General features: G+C 38.6%; 1 protein-coding gene across 1 annotated transcript in view; it reads left to right on the forward strand.

Moving 5' to 3' along the window:
• SCN11A (sodium voltage-gated channel alpha subunit 11) overlaps positions 1 to 22,419 on the forward strand; it is a 130,669-nt gene that overhangs the window by 3,295 nt on the left and 104,955 nt on the right. The window contains exon 3 of the mRNA XM_060022322.1: positions 633 to 748. The gene's annotated coding sequence lies outside the window, so the exon portion shown is untranslated. The remainder of the gene's footprint in view (positions 1 to 632; positions 749 to 22,419) is intronic.

The following is a 22,419-nucleotide window of genomic DNA, read 5'->3' on the forward strand; positions in this document are numbered from 1 at the left end:
GCTTATCCTGGGAGAATTCCTTCATCAGTCTCTTAGAATTTCCTCCATAGGAAGATTGGTACCTTTATTCAAAATGTAAGAAGCCTTGACACCTACTATATTTTTCTCAGTTTTTGAGACCTCTGTTTAAAGTCCTAGGCAACATGAAAACTTTAACATCCTGAAAAAAAAATCCACATACGTATTAAATAAAAATACAATCGATTTAAAAAGTAAATAAGAGTTCTAGAAGGCTTCTACTTACAAATAAACCAGAGTGGTTCTTGTTAAATCTTACTCTGGAGGGACCCTTCCCTCTGTCAGTTACCTGTCAATTAACTTCTTACATCTTCAGTTTTTTAAATCTGTAAAATGGAATCATAACAGTACCTATTTCATATGGTTCTTATGAAATAACCTTACCACAGTACCTGGTAGGTAGGAAATATTCAATATACTTTAGGTATTATTTTTAATCATCACCTTGCTCAGGAAACATTGCCAAAATGTTATAATAACATTACCAAAATGTTGTAATTTCCCAGGATAGATTTTCTCCTCTTTTATATAATGTAGGCTCTATCACTTTGTAAAGTTTTCATACCAGCTTGAAATTTATCTTTTGTTCTTGCCTGCTTTCTTGTTTTCAACAGCCTGGAAAAAGATTCATGAAATGATAAGGCCTTTTAACAGATTTGTCCACATGTTTAAATACATGTTTTCTGGCTCCATGACCAAGCCATTTACTGAAGGAAGTGAAGGTGACCAGGTATGTCTTTGAACCAAACCCCAGACTTACCATCATCGGGGGGGAGACATGAATGTTTTCTGTTTTAATTCTTTAAGAGGAATTAATATGTTTTGAACATTTGTTTAAAAGCACACAATCATGTAACGCCTTGGTTTGCAGCTGCTACGGTCTGCTAGTGCTTAATGCATTAATTTGGATATTTTAAAGATGAATTTTAAAAAGAATAAAATTTTAAGCCTCATGCAAGTAATGTGGAAGTGCTAAATAAACTTTGTAAAGCAAGCCTGTCATGATATCAACCAACTTCATGAAGAAATTGAGAAGCTGCATTATTTCCTTATAATTCTTTAATGATTCTCTAAAACAATGCTTCCTTAAAGAAATAGGGTGTTATGATATGTAATAGACTACAAGATCATAATTAAATAAACATGCATAAGTGAAGCAATATTATATAAGTAAACATAGAGACTCCGAATGCTTAAGATGTTTATGTCAAAAGTTGTATGCTAGTTTATGTCTTGTCAGCAAATCCTCAGGTTTAAATACAGTCTTAGAAGGCTTTACTGATTGACTCCTTATTCAACGTTAACTTATTTCTGAACACACTGGGAAAAAAGTATCCTTTAGTTCTTTTTACTTCTTTTTTTTTTACATCTTTATTGGAGTATAATTGCTTTACAATGGTGTGTTGGTTTCTGCTTTATAACAAAGTGAATCAGTTATACATATACATATGTTCCCATATGTCTTCCCTCTTGCGTCTCCCTCCCTCCCACCCTCCCTATCCCACCCCTCCAGGCAGTCAAAAAGCACTGAGCTGCTCTCCCTGTGCTATGTGGCTGCTTCCCACTAGCTATCTACCTTACGTTTGGTAGTGTATATATGTCCATGCCTCTCTCTAGCTTTGTTACAGCTTACCCTTCCCCCTCCCCATATCCTCAAGTCCATTCTCTACTAGGTCTGTGTCTTTATTCCTGTCTTACCCCTAGGTTCTTACAGGCCAATATTAGGAAGAGAAGCCAGTTTCTTCCATTGCAAAAATGTTTTGACCTTGTCTAGCTTTCCCACTGGAGGGCAGTAGAGAACCATCCAAGCCATCCCTGATTTTGAACCTCACTGGCTCTAATGTGTGACAAGTCAGACCTTAAAATCCTTGGTACTTATTTCCTACTGATAAAATGTCATAATCAAAGTACATTTTTAGAAAGCCTATTCACTCCCATAAAAAACCATAATTGATTGTGGGAATAAAAGAAAATAAAGCAAAATGAATGCATTTATAAGTATTTACTAAGTGGACAAAAAAAATTAAACCTACATCACAAATGTACTTTAAAATTTTATTTGTTTATTTATTTATTATTCTTGGCTGCGTCTGGTCTTCGTTGCGTCATGCGGGATCTTTTGTTGCGCTGCGGGGGCTCTTCGTTGCAGTGTGCGGGCTTAGTTCCCCTGCGGCATGTGGAATCTTAGTTCCGAGACCAGGGATCGAACTGGCGTCCCCTGCATGGGAAGGCAGATTCTTTGCCACTGGACCACCAGGGAAGTCCCACAAATGTACTTTTTTGTGGTGGAATTTTTGTACAGGAGCTGAACTGCCTGAGGCTTCCTAAAATACTAGTCCAAAAAAGTACAGTGTATGTGAATTTTACTCTAAAACTTTGACATATAAGTATATCATATTAGCTTATTGAAATTATTTATAATTCTGAGTTCCCAGACAGCCAAAATGATGGAAAAGTCATCCTCAGTTATTATTAAGACTCCTCTGACTACCTTGATCCACTGTTAGGTCACTGACGAATGACCAGGAGTCATACGGGGAGGCACCAACAATCCTCAGGCCACAGTGGTTAGGGCTGAGGTGCCCAGTGTCCTTTGAAAGTGGCCAGCCCTCTGTTCTTTTCCTCCACTGGGACTGGGGGTTTTTGTTATAGCTGGAAATCCTAGTGCCTAGGGCCCCACCCTTCTAAGATATGCAGCCATCATTGACCAGGGTCTGTCACCAACCGGGATGCTTTCAACAGTGGTCACAGGTCTTTACTCTTTGTAGAACCTCTCTTCCTGCTTTCACTGACCTCTCTGCCCTACAAAGAGTATGGATTTTTTTCCCCTGCACACCCTTTCCCACCTAGATTTGCAGCCTAAGCTCTTCATTGAGCTTGGGCTTTCTTTAAAGGCAAGACAAGAGGGAGTCTTTAAGCTTCAGGACCGCTATTACAAACCACTCCTGAGATCAGCAAGTACTGTGGACTGGCAACCATCAGCAGAAGGTGGGGGAAGGAGGGAAAACTGCTGCAAAAACAAAGTACCCTCGAATATCTCAACAAATTATCTTGCACAGAAGCTAGAACCCAAGACAATTATTTTCCTGGTAAACTCCCTATAGAAACCACAGGTATTCTTTATGCCTCCAAACACCTTTAAACTGCATTCAAAATTAGGGTTGTGAGTCTGGAAATCTTTCTTTGCTAATTTGTTGTACATGAATGCCTGCAGAAGCTTTTGAATGCTAAATGCTGTGGGAGGGCTAGTTTCCATGGTAACTCTTCAGTGAGTCTTTTTCTTGCACTTCAATTAGATCCCATTGCTGAGCGGTTGTGAATGAGAAGGTAACAGCTCAGTCACTTCTGGAGGGCTGGAGAATTGCAGCCTTTCTAGATGCAGCTATATTATCAGTCCACTGAGTTGTACTACGCTTGTTTTGCCCCGTCTCTTCATGGTACCCCAGCACCACAATGGGAAAATATATTTGCAACACACATGACAAAGGGCCAATTTCCTTAATATACCAAGAGAGCATACAAGTTAATATGAAAAGTACCAAAACACAATGGAAAAAAAATGAACAAAGGACATAAATAGGCAGCTTACAGAAAAAGAAAATTAATGGCTTACATTGTATGAAAATGTGTTTAATCTCATTCATAATGAAGGAAATACATATTTAAATAAGATTCCATTTTTCACCTACCAGATTGGAAAAGATCTAAAAATTTGATAATATACTGTGTTCAGAGAATGTGGAAAACCCATCATTTTAGAGACTTCGTGGGAGGATAAATTGGTATAATCTCCTTGGAGGGTGATTTAGCAGTTGCTCTTCTAGAAATTCATCCTACAAGTGCAATTACATTTAACTGAAAAATACAGTAAAAGAATTTTTTTTGATGCGTTTTTTTTATGTGGTTTTTCTTTTTTTTTTTTTAACATCTTTATTGGGGTATAATCGCTTTACAATGGTGTGTTGGTTTCTGCTTTATAACAAAGTGAATCAGTTATACATATACATATGTTCCCATATGTCTTCCCTCTTGCGTCTCCCTCCCTCCCACCCTCCCTATCCCACCCCTCCAGGCAGTCACAAAGCACTGAGCTGCTTTCCCTGTGCTATGCGGCTGCTTTCCACTAGCTATCTACCTTACGTTTGGTAATGTAAATATGTCCATGCCTCTCTCTCGCTTTGTCACAGCTCACCCTTCCCCCTCCCCATATCCTCAAGTCCGTTCTCCAGTAGGTCTGTGCCTTTATTCCTGTCTTACCCCTAGGTTGTTCATGACATTTTTTTTTCTTAAATTCCATATATATGTGTTAGCATACAGTATTTGTCTTTCTCTTTCTGACTTACTTCACTCTGTGTGACAGACTCTAGGTCCATCCACCTCATTACAAATAGCTCAATTTCGTTTCTTTTTATGGATGAGTAATATTCCATTGTATATATGTGCCACATCTTCTTTATCCATTCATCCGATGATGGGCACTTAGGTTGTTTCCATCTCTGGGCTATTGTAAATAGAGCTGCAATGAACATTTTGGTACATGACTCCTTTTGAATTATGGTTTTCTCAGGGTATATGCCCAGTAGTGGGATTGCTGGGTCATATGGTAGTTCTATTTGTAGTTTTTTAAGGAACCTCCATACTGTTCTCCATAGTGGCTGAACCAATTCACATTCCCACCAGCAGTGCAAGAGTGTTCCCTTTTCTCCACACCCTCTCCAGCATTTATTGTTTCTAGATTTTTTGATGATGTCCATTCTGACTGGTGTGAGATGATATCTCATTGTAGTTTTGATTTGCATTTCTCTAATGATTAATGATGTTGAGCATTCTTTCATGTGTTTGTTGGCAGTCTGTATATCTTCTTTGGAGAAATGTCTATTTAGGTCTTCTGCCCATTTTTGCATTGGGTTGTTTGCTTTTTTGTTATTGAGCTGCATGAGCTGCTTGTAAATTTTGGAGATTAATCCTTTGTCAGTTGCTTCATTTGCAAATATTTTCTCCCATTCTGAGGTTGTCTTTTGGTCTTGTTTATGGTCTCCTTTGCTGTGCAAAAGCTTTGAAGTTTCATTAGGTCCCATTTGTTTATTTTTGTTTTTATTTCCATTTCTCTAGGAGGTGGGTCAGAAAGGATCTTGCTGTGATTTATGTCGTAGAGTGTTCTGCCTATGTTTTCCTCTAAGAGTTTGATAGTTTCTGGCCTTACGTTTAGGTCTTTAATCCATTTTGAGCTTATTTTAGTGTATGGTATTAGGGAGTGATCTAATCTCGTACTTTTACATGTACCTGTCCAGTTTTCCCAGCACCACTTATTAAAGAGGCTGTCCTTTCTCCACTGTATATTCCTGCCTCCTTTATCAAAGATAAGGTGTCCATATGTGCGTGGGTTTATCTCTGGGCTTTCTATCCTGTTCCATTGATCTATCTTTCTGTTTTTGTGCCAGTACCATACTGTCTTGGTTACTGTAGCTTTGTAATATAGTCTGAAGTCAGGGAGCCTGATTCCTCCAGCTTCGTTTTTCGTTCTCAAGATTGCTTTGGCTATTTGGGGTCTTTTGTGTTTCCATACAAATTGTGAAATTTTTTGTTCTAGTTCTGTGAAAAATGCCAGTGGTAGTTTTACAGTGATTGCATTGAATCTATAGATTGCTTTGGGTAATAGAGTCATTTTCACAATGTTGATTCTTCCAATCCACGAACATGGTATATCTCTCCATCTATTTGTATCATCTTTAATTTCTTTCATCAGTGTCTTATAATTTTCTGCATACAGGTCTTTTGTCTCCTTAGGTAGGTTTATTCCTAGATATTTTATTCTTTTTCTTGCAATGGTAAATGGGAGTGTTTTCTTGATTTCACTTTCAGATTTTTCATCATTAGTATATAGGAATGCCAGAGATTTCTGTGCATTAATTTTGTATCCTGCTACTTTACCAAATTCATTGATTAGCTCTAGTAGTTTTCTGATAGCATCTTTAGGATTCTCTATGTATAGTATCATGTCATCTGCAAACAGTGACAGCTTTACTTCTTCTTTTCCAATTTGGATTCCGTTTATTTCCTTTTCTTCTCTGATTGCTGTGGCTGAAACTTCCAAAACTAGGTTGAATAAGAGTGGTGAGAGTGGGCAACCTTGTCTTGTTCCTGATCTTAGTGGAAATGCTTTCAGTTTTTCACCACTGAGGATGATGTTTGCTGTGGGCTTGTCATATATGGCCTTTATTATGTTGAGGAAAGTTCCCTCTATGCCTACTTTCTGCAGGGTTTTTATCATAAATGGGTGTTGAATTTTGTCAAAAGCTTTCTCTGCATCTATTGAGATGATCATATGGTTTTAATCCTTCAACTTGTTAATATGGTTTATCACATTGATTGATTTGCATATATTGAAGAATCCTTGCATTCCTGGAATAAACCCCACTTGATCTTGGTGTATGATCCTTTTAATGTGCTGTTGGATTCTGTTTGCTAGTATTTTGTTGAGGATTTTTGCATCTATGTTCATCAGTGATATTGGCCTGTAGTTTTCTTTCTTTGTGACATCCTTGTCTGGTTTTGGTATCAAGGTGGTGGTGGCCTCGTAGAATGAATTTGGGAGTGTTCCTCCCTCTGCTATATTTTGGAAGAGTTTGAGAAGGATAGGTGTTAGCTCTTCTCTAAATGTTTGATAGAATTTGCCTGTGAAGCCGTCTGGTCCTGGGCTTTTGTTTGTTGGAAGATTTTTAATCACAGTTTCAATTTCAGTGCTTGTGATTGGTCTGTTCATATTTTCTATTTCTTCCTGATTCAGTCTTGGCAGGTTGTGCATTTCTAAGAATTTGTCCATTTCTTCCAGGTTGTCCATTTTATTGGCATAGAGTTGCTTGTAGTAATCGCTCATGATCTTTTGTATTTCTGCAGTGTCAGTTGTTACTTCTCCTTTTTCATTTCTAATTCTATTGATTTCAGTCTTCTCCGTTTTTTTCTTGATGAGTCTGGCTAATGGTTTATCTATTTTGTTTATCTTCTCAAAGAACCAGCTTTTAGTTTTATTGATCTTTGCTATTGTTTCCTTCATTTCTTTTTCATTTTTTTCTGATCTGATTTTTATATTTCTTTCCTTATGCTAACTTTGGGGGGTTTTTGTTCTTCTTTCTCTAGTTGCTTGAGGTGCAAGGTTAGGTTGTTTATTCGAGATGTTTCCTGTTTCTTAAGGTGGGCTTGTATTGCTATAAACTTCCCTCTTATAACTGCTTTTGCTGCATCCCATAGGTTTTGGGTCGTCGTGTCTCCATTGTCATTTGTTTCTAGGTATTTTTTTATTTCCTCTTTGATTTCTTCAGTGATCACTTCGTTATTAAGTAGTGTATTGTTTAGCCTCCATGTGTTTGTATTTTTTACAGATCTTTTCCTGTAATTGATATCTAGTCTCATGGCGTTGTGTTCGGAAAAGATACTTAATACAATTTCAATTTTCTTAAATTTACCAAGGCTTGATTTGTGACCCAAGATATGATCTATCCTGGAGAATGTTCCATGAGCACTTGAGAAAAATGTGTATTCTGTTGTTTTTGGGTGGAGTGTCCTATAAATATCAATTAAGTCTATCTTATTTAATGTATCAATTGAAGCTTGTGTTTCCTTATTTATTTTCATTTTGGATGATCTGTCCATTGGTGAAAGTGGGGTGTTAAAGTCCCCTACTATGAATGTGTTACTGTCGATTTCCCCTTTTATGGCTGTTAGTTTTTGCCTTATGTATTGAGGTGTTCCTATGTTGGGTGCATAAATATTTACAATTGTTATATCTTCTTCTTGGATCGATCCCTTGATCATTATGTAGTGTCCTTCTTTGTCTCGTCTAATAGTCTTTATTTTAAAGTCTATTTTGTCTGATATGAGAATTGCTACTCCAGCTTTCTTTTGGTTTCCATTTGCATGGAATATCTTTTTCCATCCCCTTACTTTCAGTCTGTATGTGTCTCTAGGTCTGAAGTGGGTCTCTTGTAGACAGCATATATATGGGTCTTGTTTTTGCATCCATTCAGCCAATCTGTGTCTTTCGGTGGGAGCATTTAGTCCATTTACATTTAAGGTAATTATCGATATGTATGTTCCTATTCCCATTTTCTTAATTGTTTTGGGTTTGTTATTATAGGTCTTTTCCTTCTCTTGTGTTTCTTGCCTAGAGCAGTTCCTTTAGCATTTGTTGTAAAGCTGGTTTGGTGGTGCTGAACTCTCTCAGCTTTTGCTTGTCTGTAGAGGTTTTAATTTCTCCATCAAATCTGAATGAGATCCTTGCTGGGTAGAGTAATCTTGGCTGCAGGTTTTTCTCCCTCATCACTTTCAGTATGTCCTGCCACTCCCTCCTGGCTTGCAGAGTTTCTGCTGAAAGATCAGCTGTTAACCTTATGGGGATTCCCTTGTGTGTTATTTGTTGTTTTTCCCTTGCTGCTTTTAATATGCTTTCTTTGTATTTAATTTTTAACAGTTTGATTAATATGTGTCTTGGCGTATTTCTCCTTGGATTTATCCTGTATGGGACTCTCTGTGCTTCCTGGACTTGATTCACTATTTCCTTTCCCATATTAGGGAAGTTTTCAACTATAATCTCTTCAAATATTTTCTCAGTCCCTTTCTTTTTCTCTTCTTCTTCTGGAACCCCTATAATTCGAATGTTGGTGCGTTTAATGTTGTTCCAGAGGTCTCTGAGACTGTCCTCAGTTCTTTTCATTCTTTTTTCTTTATTCTGCTCTGCAGTAGTTATTTCCACTATTTTATCTTCCAGGTCACTTATCCATTCTTCTGCCTTAGTTATTCTGCTATTGATCCCATCTAGAGTATTTTTCATTTCATTTATTGTGTTGTTCATCGTTGTTTGTTTCATCTTTAGTTCTTCTACGTCCTTGTTAAATGTTTCTTGTATTTTGTCTATTCTATTTCCAAGATTTTGGATCATCTTTACTATCATTATTCTGATTTCTTTTTCAGGTAGACTGCCTATTTCCTCTTCATTTGTTAGGTCTGGTGGGTTTTTATCTTGCTCCTTCATCTGCGGTGTGTTTTTCTGTCTTCTCATTTTGCTTATCTTACTGTGTTTGGGGTCTCCTTTTTGCAGGCTGCAGGTTCGTAGTTCCCGTTGTTTTTGGTGTCTGTCCCCAGTGGCTAAGTTTGGTTCAGTGGGTTGTGTAGGCTTCCTGGTGGAGGGGACTAGTGCCTGTGTTCTGGTGGATGAGGCTGGATCTTGTCTCTCTGGTGGGCAGGTCCACGTCTGGTGGTGTGTTTTGGGGTGTCTGTGGACTTATTATGATTTTAGGCAGTGTCTCTGCTAATGGGTGGGGTTGTGTTCCTGTTTTGCTAGTTGTTTGGCATAGGGTGTCCAGCACTGTAGCTTGCTGGTCATTGAGTGAAGCTGGGTGCTGGCGTTGAGATGGAAATCTCTGGGAGATTTTCGCTGTTTGATATTACGTGGAGCTGGGAGGTCTCTTGTTGACCAGTGTCCTGAAATTGGCTCTCCCACGTCAGAGGGACAGCACTGACTCCTGGCTGCAGCACCAAGAGCCTTTCATCCACATGGCTCAGGATAAAAGGGAGAAAAAGTAGAGAGAAAGAATTAGTAGAAGTAGGAAGAAAGAAAGAAAGAAAGAAAGAAAGAGAGGAAGGAAGGAAGGAAGAAAGAAAGAAGGAAAGAAAGAAAGGAGGGAGGGACGGTGGGAAGAAGGAAGGAAGGAAGGAGGGAAGGAAGGAAAAACGAAAGAAAGGAAGAAGATAAAGTAAAATAAAATAAAGTAAAATATAATAAAGTTATTAAATTAAAAAATAATTAAGAAAAAAATTTTTTTTAAAAAAAACGGATGGAAAGAACCTTACGACAAATGGTGGAAGCAAAGCTATACAGACAAAATCTCATACAGAAGCATACACACTCAGAAAAAGAGGAAAAGGGGGAAAAATCATAAATCTCGCTCTCAAAGTCCACCTCCTCAATTTGGGATGATTCGTTGTCTATTCATGTATTCCACAGATGCAGGGTACATCAAGTTGATTGTGGAGCTTTAATCCGCTGCTTCTGAGGCTGCTAGGAGAGATTTCCCTTTCTCTTCTTTGTTCTCACAGCTCCCAGGGGCTCAGCTTTAGATTTGGACCCGCCTCTGCATATACGTCCCCGTCCCCGGAGGGCGTCTGTTTTTCAGCTCAGACAGGACGTGGTTAAAGGAGCTGCTGTTTCGGGGGCTCTGGCTCACTCAGGCCGGGGGGAGGGAGGGGCGCAGAGTGTGGGGTGAGCCTGCGGCGGCAGAGGCCGGCGTGACGTTGCACCAGCCTGAGGCTCGCCGTGCATTCTCTCGGGTAAGTTGTCCCTGGATCCTGGGAACCTGGCAGTGGCGGGCTGCACAGGCTCCCCAGAAGGGAGGTGTGGATAGTGATCTGTGCTCGCCCACAGGCTTCTTGGTGGGGGCAGCAGCAGCCTTAGCGTCTCCTGCCCATCTCTGGGGTCCGCGCTTTTAGCCGCGGCTCGCGCCCGTCTCTGGAGCTCCTTTAAGCAGCACTCTTAACCCCCTCTCCTTGTGCACCAGGAAACAAAGAGGGAAGGAAAAGTCTCTTGCCTCTTCAGCAGCTCCAGACCTTTTCCTGGACTCCCTCCCAGCTAGACATGGTGCACTTGACCCCTTCAGGCTGTGTTCACGCCGCCAACCCCAGTCCTCTCCCTGCGCTCCAACCAAAGCCCGAGCCTCAGCTTGCAGCCCCGCCCGCCCCGGCGGGTGAGCAGACAAGCCTCTCGGGCTGGTGAGTGCCGGTCGGCACCGATCCTCTGTGCGGGAATCTCCCCGCTTTGCCCTCCGCACCCCTGTTGCTGCGCTGTCCTCCACGGCTCTGAAGCTCCACCCTCCGCTACCTGCAGTCTCCGCCCGCGAAGGGGCTTCCTAGTGTGTGGAAACCTTTCCTCCTTCACAGCTCCCTTCCACTGGTGCAGGTCCCATTCCTATTCTTTTGCCTCTGTTTTTTCTTTTTTTCTCCCAGGTACGTGAGGAGTTTCTTGCCTTTTGGGAGGTCTGAGGTCTTCTGCCAGCGTTCAGTAGGTGTTCTGTAGGAGTTGTTCCACGTGTAGATGTGTTTCTGGTGTATCTGTGGAGAGGAAGGTGATCTCCGCGTCTTACTCTTCCGCCATCTTCCCCTCGTCCTCTGATGCATTGTTGAAGCAAATGACTGGGACAGATTAAATGAGTTGATACATCCAGACAGTTATTCACACTGGACAATGAGAGACAGAAGTAAAGTTGGGTTTTCCTTAAATCCCAGAGTTGTATGTTCAGCCTATTTGTGAAACGCTGTTAAAGGATAATTCTTAAAAAAAAAAAAAACATGACTCTCATGCAGATATAAAATGAACAAGTGTTAACGATTTCATTTTGCTCACAATGAAGGACTGTTGTCAAACCTAAGTTTGTGTGCCCAGCGCACAGTGAGGCCAAACAAATCAAAACGTCGGCTTTTGGAACAGAGAAAGGTTTATTGCAAGGGCCAAGCAAGGAGTATGGGCTGCTTGTGCTCAAAAGACCCAAACTTCCCAATGGCTTTCAGGCAAGGGTTTTAAAAGATATTGTTAGGGTATAGGGTCGTGGGATGCCTGATCAGTTCCTGAAACTTCTTCTGATTGGTTGGTGGTGAGGTAACAGGGTGATGTATTAGGAATCTCAGCCTTCTGGTTCCAACCAGTCTGGGGTCTAGTGCTTGTGGTCAGCATATAGTCACTATCCTCCACCTGGGTGAGGGTCTCAGTTTCTGCAGAACAACTCAAAGATATGGATCAGATTGTTATCTATATTCCTTCAAGAGGAACCAGGAGTCCTGTGACTCTCTTTTCCTAATCATTAACGGCTTGAGCCAGCTTTTTGGAATGTGGGAAAGGCCTGTGAGACTGAAGCCTTTTCCCCACAATCAAGAAACAGGGACATGGAAAGACTTTTATACTGAGGAGGGCTAGTCAGATGTCATAACTGGCTCAAAGGAGAAGTCAGGAAGCACAGATTCATGTGCAATAAAGGAAGGGTGAAATGGATGTGCAAATGAGGGCCAAACTGGTTTACTACCAGTGGAGGAGGTTGTCCCTGCACTTGACAGAATTGATTTACATGTCTATAGATAGGAGTTATTCTGCCTTGTTATCAGTTATCTATAATTTACAGAGTTGTAAAATAGCTCTCATAGAAACAGAATCAGTAATGCTGCAGGGTTGACCACAACCCTGTATAGTTTTCCATTTTCTGTACAAGATTAAAGTGATAAATGCAAGAAGTCTAACAGAATGTAAAATCCTTTGGTCCCAATTGTGTGTATGTGTGTGTGTGTATGACATTCAAATATATGTACCTGAATATGGCATTGGTGGTATAGTGGTGAGCATAGCTGCCTTCCAAGTATGTGTACATATGTACATATATGTGTTCACATACACATCGACTATTTCTTGATGGAGAGAGAGGAAATTGATAATTGTGTCTGACACTCAGCAGAGGGACTGAAAGTTGGGAATCTGAGTTGAAAGAGAAATCTATTTTTCAGTATACCTTTTTATACTACTTGATTTTTTTTTTTACTTTTGCCATGAACATTTTTTTCATGGCAAGGAAAAGGAAATCTTTCATAAACCTTAATGTGTCAAACAATAAAGCAATGAATTATAGAAATGAAGCATTGCAGAAAATACAAGGGGAAATGGAAAGAAATGCAATAGCCATGGAAAAGGAACCCTTAACAGACCTCTTTCAGGTCTTGGCAATTGAGCAGACTAAAAATAAGTAAGGATATAAAAAGCAGTTTTCAACATGGGCTGCCTATTAAGAACAATTAGGGAGCTTCCTTAGAAAAGCTTTTTTATTTCAAACATATGCAAGCGTAGACAGACTAATCTAATGAACCCACGTGACCCACACCACCCAACTTTGACAGTTACCAATTCATGGCCAACTTTCCACACCCACTTTTTCCCCTTCTATATGATACTGAAGCAAATCCCAGAAATCATATCATTTAACCTACACACATTTCCTCCAATGAGTATCTCTAAAATATAAGGAATCTTTTTAAAAAATATAATGACAATACCATTATCACTTTTTTAAAAAATTAAAAATTCATAGGTACAATATCATTATCCCACCTAAAAAATAGCAGTAATTCCTTAACTTCATCAAAGATTCAGTATTAAAATTCCCAATTGTTTTATAAAGGTCATTTTTACAAATAGTTTTGTTTGAATTAGGATTTGAATAAGGTCCACACGTTTTGATTAGTTGATGTGTCTCTCAATTCTTTTATTGTAATCTATACATTACCTGGGGAGCTTCTAGAAAATATTGTAGTCCAGGCTTCATCCTGACAATGTTGAATTTTCCCTGAGCCATGTGCTCCTGGAAAACAGGGACAGTCAAAGAAACACACACACACACACACACACACACACACACACGTGTGTGTGTGCACACACAGAGCCTTTTTTGTGTTCTGGAAAAGACTACAAAGAACCATGCTCTTCCATATGACTTAGGTAAGACTTACGTGTGCCCCCTTGTTTACCTATGACAAGACTAGACACGGACCCTTTAAGTTCCCATTCTTGGCCTCATAAATGATTAAATGAACTGCTTGTTCCCATTGACCAATCAGAACAAAATGCTTGTTAAACTTCGGTTAAGATTCTTTCCTCCAAGCTCCCTAAGCTTTAACCCACGCTCAATCTGAGCCAGCACACAGTCCTCCTTGTGAGCAAAAAAAGAATGAGGAGTATAACTCACCATCCGGTTCTACAAAGGTTAAGTCACAACCCACTGCAGTCACCCACTGACAGTGCACAATGGGCCTTGAGGGGAATTCAGGATGAAAAAACAAAATGAGGCACTCTGTTCTTTGAATCGATGGGCCCCTAGATAGCTAAGATGCATATCTCAGAAAGTATTCCAGTGACCCCAGCTTCTTGCATCTTCCTGTACATGGAAAAGCATTAAAATCATTAACTTGATTTTGTTTGTGATTAACTTTAATCTTTTTTTTTTAGCATTAATCTTTTACCAAGATGTATGCTTGAGTTGTGTATATGTCTTAGCCAAAAAATTCATAAAAATACTGTCTCCTCTCCTACCTCTTTGGAGCAGTTTACTCAGAGCTACTGAATGACTGGCTCCCAGGCTATAGTCTTCAGTAAGACCCTGAAAAAAACTTAAACTCACAACTCTCATGTGCATTTTTGTTTAAGTCAACATCCTTAACAACCTCTCCTGAGAAAAGGCTGGCCTCAGGGTAAAACATTCTCTGATCTACTCCCATCAGGTCACTGTTGGGGCCCAGGGCAGACCACCCCAAAATACATCACAATGGCATATTGATTATTTTTTAATTAAAGTTACTTAAGAAATGGCCCATGCAAAAGGGACACTTTGAGCTTTCTCTCTGTCCACTGAAAACAGGAAATACATATCTCTATGAAAGTTTCCCCTCCCTGTAGAAAGGTAATTCTTATCACCAGAGATAGGGAATTCAGGACTGAGAAGCCTATATAAGAAAACGTTGTTACTTCTTTACTAATTTACTACCCAAACCCAAACTATGCTTAAATTCCTTACTCATTAAGCACCCAAAGCCTAAGTTTCTTTGTTCTGTCAATTCCTCACAAATTTATTGTTTCTTTGTTTAAAAAATTTAAAAACTGCCTGCTTTGGCCACTTCTTAGGTCCCATTTCTATGAAACCTTGGTGTGCACAAATTAAAATTGGTTTCTTTTTTTCCTATTAATCTTTGTGTCAACCTTATTATTAGTCCAGACACAGGAACTCAAGAGGGTAGAGGGGGAAATTCCCTCTCCCCAACATCACTCTTTTACCCCACTCCTCCACACCTGGTTCTTTCTAGTCTTATTTACTCCTCTGTATAAAAGAAAAACTTTTTACCTAACCTTTGAGGTCTTATGGTCAGAGCCTCTCCCTATTGCAGTAGCTCTACTCCCCTTAGTGCAAAGGTCCCTTCTGCCCCCCTTTGCAATAATCCTTTTGAATAAAATCTCTCCTTACTAAATCTGGATTTGGTTTTTTATTTGCCAATCTCCAGAAATATATTTTTCTCCAGTTGATTATAATATGAAATGAGATTTAAGAAACACTCCTTAGAGGATGTGAACAATACAATTACTAGGATAATTTAATACATATGTATCTGTGTTAATGTTCCTCCAAAAGGCAGATTCCGTGCAAGGTCTTGGTGCAGCTCGTTTATTTAGGAGGTCATCTCAGGAAGCACAAGAAAAAGCGCAGGGACGGTGAGACAGAAGGAGGAAAACCCCATCCAGGATTCATAAGAGAGTAGGTTTCCCTGTGGGTAACTGAAGCTCAGTTCCTCTGAGGATTCTCTGAGGAACATGTGAAATGCACCTTAGATTTGTTCTCTCCAGGGATGGAAAAGACAGGGTATTTATCCAATTTCTCCCATCCCTAACTGGTTAAGACTTATCTCTGAGGGTTTTAAGTCCCAAACCCTGGTGGGTACCTTCACGTAGAGAAGCAGGCATGTATAGGTCCTTGAAGAGACTGTCAGCACACTGTCCCCTACAGCTGCAGGCAAATTCAGAGCAGGCCAAGGGGTTATGGAGCTAGGATCAACAGCGTGTGCTGCCATATTGAATTTTATGCCCACAGAGAACATCTTTTTTTAATTCTTGCAAGTGCCACTTGAACAGCAAAAGTTGACCACAAAGGACCTTCTATAAATTCCCCCAAATATAAATTAACTAATATTTGTTGAATAATTACTATGTGCTAAAGGTTTTACATGAATTATTGTAATTTAATTCTCAGGACAACCATCTGAGATAGGTATTATTATTATCTCAATTTTACAAGTGAAGAAATTGAGCCTTAGATTAAATACTCTGTCCAAGGTCATATAGCCAGAAAAAGAGCAGGAATTTAAACTCCAGCCTTCTGACTCAAGAATGAAAACTATTAACTACTGTGGGATATGCTTCCCCACAGCCTTTAGTAATAATGTGGGAAACCACATGTTAATAATAACAATGGTGTAAATGATCCAACAATAATACTCCAACCATTTGGGGATTTAAAACATTTTTCTACAGAGAAAATGAAAGCAATGATAAGAAAAATCCTATATGACAAAATTTACGAGTTATGGTTAAAGCTGTGATAAAAAGAATATTATAAATAAGAAAGCATGATGTTACATGAATTAAACATTCTATTCAAAAGGTTAGAAAAAGAACAAATTAACCTTGGACAATGGAAGTAAGAAATTAGTACAAATGATAACAGAGAGGACTTCCAATTCAGGCAAGAGGTCTTAGGACAGGCTTCCAAAGAGGAGAGAATTGCACTCAGAGAGAAACCCAGAGACCTGTGGGTTCTCCTCAAGTATTTGGGAGACTACTGATCAGGTGTGAGGAAATAGCTGCGGCCAGGGAAACAAGTATCCAAAAGGATAAGAGGTAACAGTGCCCAGTGCTCTGGGCTATTAATGCTGGAGTTTATTGATAAGGTTTTCAAAGTGGAGGTCAAGAAAAAAATACTAAAACTTCTGCTTGTATTATGCATTTATTAGGGTCCCAGAGTGGGGTATCTAGGGTTTCATGGGTTCACTCTTCATTGGCTAATTTCAAGCATAAGAATGGGAATTGGGATGCAGGAAGGGAGAAGTGGGGTCACTCAAGTGGTCAGTTATCTAGGTTACCCAGGGCTTTCTGAAAGAGGGAACTTCACTGGTGGTGATAGCCTAATTTCTTATCTGGTTGTTTTGCTAGTAGCTGTGTCAGACAACTGGTAATATGCTTATTCTTTTGAAATGATGCCTCAACAATCAAAAACCTAATGTCAGGCATTTACACTACCATTCTGTGTTAGGTACAAGCACAAAGTCGTTTCAGCGAGTTAAGGATGGGTAGAAGGATGGGAGTGAATGCTGAGTAGCATAGGGGTACTATGCTGATCCTGTGCTTACTTATGCCTCGCTCTGGTTGACTGGGATTCCCCTCTGCAACCTGCATTTTCCAGACTCTCATGTCAGCTGGCTTCTGGCTGGGTTCAGCGCTACTAGGAATACGAACAAAAAAGAAAGAAGCCAAAGAATCTCTTCCTCTCTGCTCTGGGCATCATCTCTGGCAGGGAGGGGCTGTGTCTCCTCCCTAGATCAGCTATGGCACATACAGACTTTTATGTATGTAAAAGATTATGTGTGTGCTAAGCCTTTGAAATGTGTCTCTGGACCACTATGTTTGCTATAGCTCCAGGAAAAGGATTAGGAAGACACTATTAATGATGCAGTCTATTAAATGTGGCTTTCTCTAAGTGGTCGCATTATTGATGACTTTTCCTCATTTGGTTATTTTTTTAAAAGGAAAAAAAAATTATGCTCTCCCTCACCTCCAGTAATGCTCTTTGATGAATAGTGCAAACTATCACCTGGTATTTATTTTCATGAGCCCCTAATTACAGCTAATCAAGCATTTACCTTGCATTTACAAGCTCTTGCTGCAGGTACATTTTTAGCCATCCTCAGTAAAGAAACATAATTGCAGTAGACCATAGAAATGAACATGAGAATAAGTAAGAGTCGAGTATCATCATTTATTACCTAGGCATACCTCCTTTTTCTCTAGCCACATAGAGATCAGGAAGAGAAAATAGCATCTAAAATAGAATTTATGGATCAGAGAAGTTGTTGGCAAGGAGCCTAAATAAAAACACCATGGTATTTTCATGTAAAGAAACTGTATCCAGTACACTGATTTTACTCAACAAATTGAATTATATATTATTTAATTGGTAAATCTCAAAGCTCAAATCAAATATTATTTTCTTTTCCAAAATGTTTTTATTTCTATTTCAAAGATAAAAGAATTTCCTTGTCTATATCAGTCTGACCTGCCTTTGCCGTTCAGAATATTGGTGGAACATACAACAATTTTTAGACTTAATTATAATCTTAGTGACCATCAAATGCAGCCCTCTGCATTTAACATGAAATTGAGACTAAGTTACTTGGTTAGGTAAGTGGAAAAGCCAGAACCACAAACCACCCTCTTGACTCTACTTTCACTGCTTCGCATAAATATCAGTGGTTCTTAAATGAACAGTGCTTTTTCTTCAAACTACAGGTACCCTTCCTCAGCATTCCCGCCCTTGTGATTCTCTTATGTTCCCTTTCCCAGTTGAAAGCCAGGATTTTATAATATTCCATTTCTCAAACCAAAATGTAGAATCCCAAATTAACTATGATGGTGGTCTCTGATGTGTAAGATTAAGCTGCTATCTCTTATGAACAAATCAATCCCATTTTCCAGATTCTACTTTTTTTTCCACAGAAAAATCAATATGCAAGGTATGGAAATAACTTGTCTATCTCCATGTTAATCTTAAACAAATTAGATCATATCTGTATGATAGGGGCTAAATAATAAGATAACTTGAAAGATCTTTTCTTAAGAAAATTTGTTTTTGTCTGTTCCTCTTCATTCATTTGCTTCCTAAAGGTTTATGTTCACACCCAGACTCTGTGATGGGCTCCAGGGGCACAGCTCGTGCTGTTAATGCTGGAGCTTATTGTTAGGGTTTTCAAAGTGGAGGTCAAGAAAAAAATACTAAAATTTCTACTTGTATTATCTTTTTTCTATTTTCAGTTTTTACCTTTATCAAAACTATACATGATTAGAGTTCAAAGAGTCAAATAGCTCTACCAAAACAACAGGGTCCTACTGTATAGCACAGGGAACTATATTCAGTATCCTGTAATAAACCACAATGGAAAAGAATATGTAAAAGGATATATATATATATATACATGTATATATATATACATGTATATATATATATATAAAACTGAATCACTTTGCTGTACAGCAGAAATTAACACATTGTAAATCAACTATACTTGAATGAGAACAAACAAACAAAAAACGCTAAATTCAGGAGGCTGATATAATTTGGGCAATTTGACATGATCATGGTATTTATTCATTCATTTAATAAAGGTTTTTTTAAAATTTTTTGGAATTTTATTTAATTTATTTTTTTATACAGCAGGTCCTTATTAGTCATCAGTTTTATACACATCAGTGTATACGTGTCAATCCTAATCTCCCAATTCATCACACCCCCACCCCCACCCCCTGCCACTTTCCCCCCTTGGTGTCCATATGTTTGTTCTCTACATCTGTGTCTCAATTTCTGCCCTGCAAACCGGTTCATCTGTACCATTTTTCTAGGTTCCACATGTATGCATTAATATACGATATTTGTTTTTCTCTTTCTGACTTACTTCACTCTCTATGACAGTCTCTAGATCCATCCACATCTCTACAAATGACCCAATTTTGTTCCTTTTTATGGCTGAGTAATATTCCATTGTATATACATACCACATCTTCTTTATCCATTCGTCTGCTGGTGGGCATTTAGGTTGCTTCCATGACCTGGCTATTGTAAATAGTGCTGCAATGAACATTGGGGTGCATGTGTCTTTTTGAATTACGCTTTTCTCTGGGTATATGCCCAGTAGTGGGATTGCTGGATCATATGGTAATTCTATTTTTAGTTTTTTAAGGAACTTCCATACTGTTCTCCATAGTGGCTGTATCAATTTACATTCCTGCCAACAGTGCAAGAGGGTTCCCTTTTCTCCACACCCTCTCCAGCATTTGTTGTTTGTAGATTTTCTGATGATGCCCATTCTAACTGGTGTGAGGTGATACCTCACTGTAGTTTGGATTTGCATTTCTCTAATAATTAGTGATGTTGAGCAGCTTTTCATGGGCTTCTTGGCCATCTGTATGTCTTCTTTGGAGAAATGTCTATTTAGGTCTTCTGCCCATTTTTGGATTGTGTTGTTTGTTTTTTTAATATTGAGATGCATGAACTGTTTATATATTTTGGAGATTTATCCTTTGTCTGTTGATTCATTTGCAAATATTTTCTCCCATTCTGAGGGTTGTCTTTTTGTCTTGTTTATGGTTTCCTTTGCTGTGCAAAAGCTTTGAAGTTTCATTAGGTCCCATTTGTTTATTTTTGTTTTCTTTTCCATTACTCTAGGAGGTGGATCAAAAAAGATCTTGCTGTGATTTATGTCAAAGAGTGTTCTTCGTATGTTTTCCTCTAAGAGTTTTATAGTGTCCAGTCTTACATTTAGGTCTCTAATCCATTTTGAGTTTATTTTTGTGTATGGTGTTAGGGAGTGTTCTAATTTCGTTCTTTCACACGCAGCTGTCCAGTTTTCCCAGCACCACTTATCGAAGAGACTGTCTTTTCTCCATTGTATATCCTTGCCTCCTTTGTCATAGATTAGTTGACCATAAGTGCGTGGGTTTATCTCTGGGCTTTCTATCTTGTTCCATTGATCTATATTTCTGTTTTTGTGCCAGTACCATATTGTCTTGATTACTGTAGCTTTGTAATATAGTCTGAAGTCAGGGAGTCTGATTCCTTCAGCTCTGTTTTTCCCCCTCAAGACTGCTTTGGCTATTCGGGGTCTTTTGTGTCTCCAAACAAATTTTAAGATTTTTTGTTCTAGTTCTGTGAAAAATGCCATTGGTAATTTGATAGGGATTGCATTGAATCTGTAGATTGCTTTGGGTAGTATAGTCATTTTCACAATATTGATTCTTCCAATCCAAGAACATGGTATATCTCTCCATCTGTTTGTATCATCTTTAATTTCTTTCATCAGTGTCTTATAGTTTTCTGTATACAGGTCTTTTGTCTCCCTAGGTAGGTTTATTCCTAGGTATTTTATTCTTTTTGTTGCAGTGGTAAATGAGAGTGTTTCCTTAATTTCTCTTTCAGGTTTTTCATCATTAGTGTATAGGAATGCAAGAGATTTCTGTGCATTAATTTTGTATCCTGCAACTTTACCAAATTCATTGATTAGCTCTAGTAGTATTCTGGTGGCATCTTTAGGATTCTCTATGTATAGTATCATGTCATCTGCAAACAGTGACAGTTTTACTTCTTCTTTTCCAATTTGGATACCTTTTCTTCTCTGATTGCCGTGGCTAGGACTTCCAAAACTATGTTGAATAATAGTGGTGAGAGTGGACATCCTTGTCTTGTTCCTGATCTTAGAGGAAATGCTTTGAGTTTTTCACCATTGAGAATGATGTTTGCTGTGGGTTTGTCGTATATGGCCTTTATTATGTTGAGGTAGTTTCCCTCTATGCCCACTTTCTGGAGAGTTTTTATCATAAATTGGTGTTGAATTTTGTCAAAAGCTTTTTCTGCATCTATTGAGATGATCATATGGTTTTTATTCTTCAATTTGTTAATATGGTTTATCACATTGATTGATTTACATATATTGAACAATCCTTGCATCCCTGGGATAAATCCCACTTGATTATGGTGTATAATCCTTTTAATGTGTTGTTGGATTCTGTTTGCTAGTATTTTGTTGAGGATTTTTGCATTATATTCATCAGCGGTATTGGTCTGTAATTTTCTTTTTTGTAGTATCTTTGTCTGGTTTTGGTATCAGGCTGATGGTGGCCTCATAGAATGAGTTTGGGAGTGTTCCTTCCTCTGCAATTTTTTTGGAGAGTTTGAGAAGGATGGGTGAGCTCTTCTCTAAATGTTTGATAGAATTCACCTGTGAAGCCATCTGGTCCTGGACTTTTGTTTGTTGGAAGATTTTTAATCACAGTCTCAATTTCATTACCTGTGATTGGTCTGTTCATATTTTCTGTTTCTTCCTGGTTCAGTCTTGGAAGGTTATACCTTTCTAAGAATTTGTCCATTTCTTCCAGGTTGTGCATTTTATTGGCATAGAGTTGCTTATAGTAGTCTCTTAGGATGCTTTGTATTTCTGCGGTGCCTGTTGTAACTTCTCCTTTTTCATTTCTAATTTTATTGATTTGAGTCCTCTCCCTCTTTTACTTGATGAGTCTGGCTAATGGTTTATCAATTTTGTTTATCTTCTCAAAGAACCACCTTTTAGTTTTATTGATCCTTGCTGTTGTTTTCTTTGTTTGTATTTCATTTATTTCTGCTCTGATCTTTATGATTCCTTTCCTTCTGCTAACTTTGGGTTTTGTTTGTTCTTCTTTCTCTATTTCCTTTAGGTGTAAGGTTAGATTGTTTATTTGAGATTTTTCTTGTTTCTTGAGGTAGGCTTGTATAGGTATAAACTTCCCTCTTAGAACTGGTTTTGCTGCATCCCATAGGTTTTGGATCATCGTGTTTTCATTGTCATTTTTCTCTAGGTTTTTTTTGATTTCCTCTTTGATTTCTTCAGTGATCTCTTGGTTATTTAGTAACGTATTGTTTAACCTCCATGTGTTTTTTTTTTTTACGTTTTTTTCCCTGTAATTGATTTCTAATTTCATGGCGTTGTGGTCAGAAAGGATGCTTGGTATGATATCAATTTTCATATATTTTCCGA

This window comes from Delphinus delphis, chromosome 10 (assembly GCF_949987515.2).
Source record: "Delphinus delphis chromosome 10, mDelDel1.2, whole genome shotgun sequence".
NCBI lineage: Eukaryota > Metazoa > Chordata > Mammalia > Artiodactyla > Delphinidae > Delphinus > Delphinus delphis.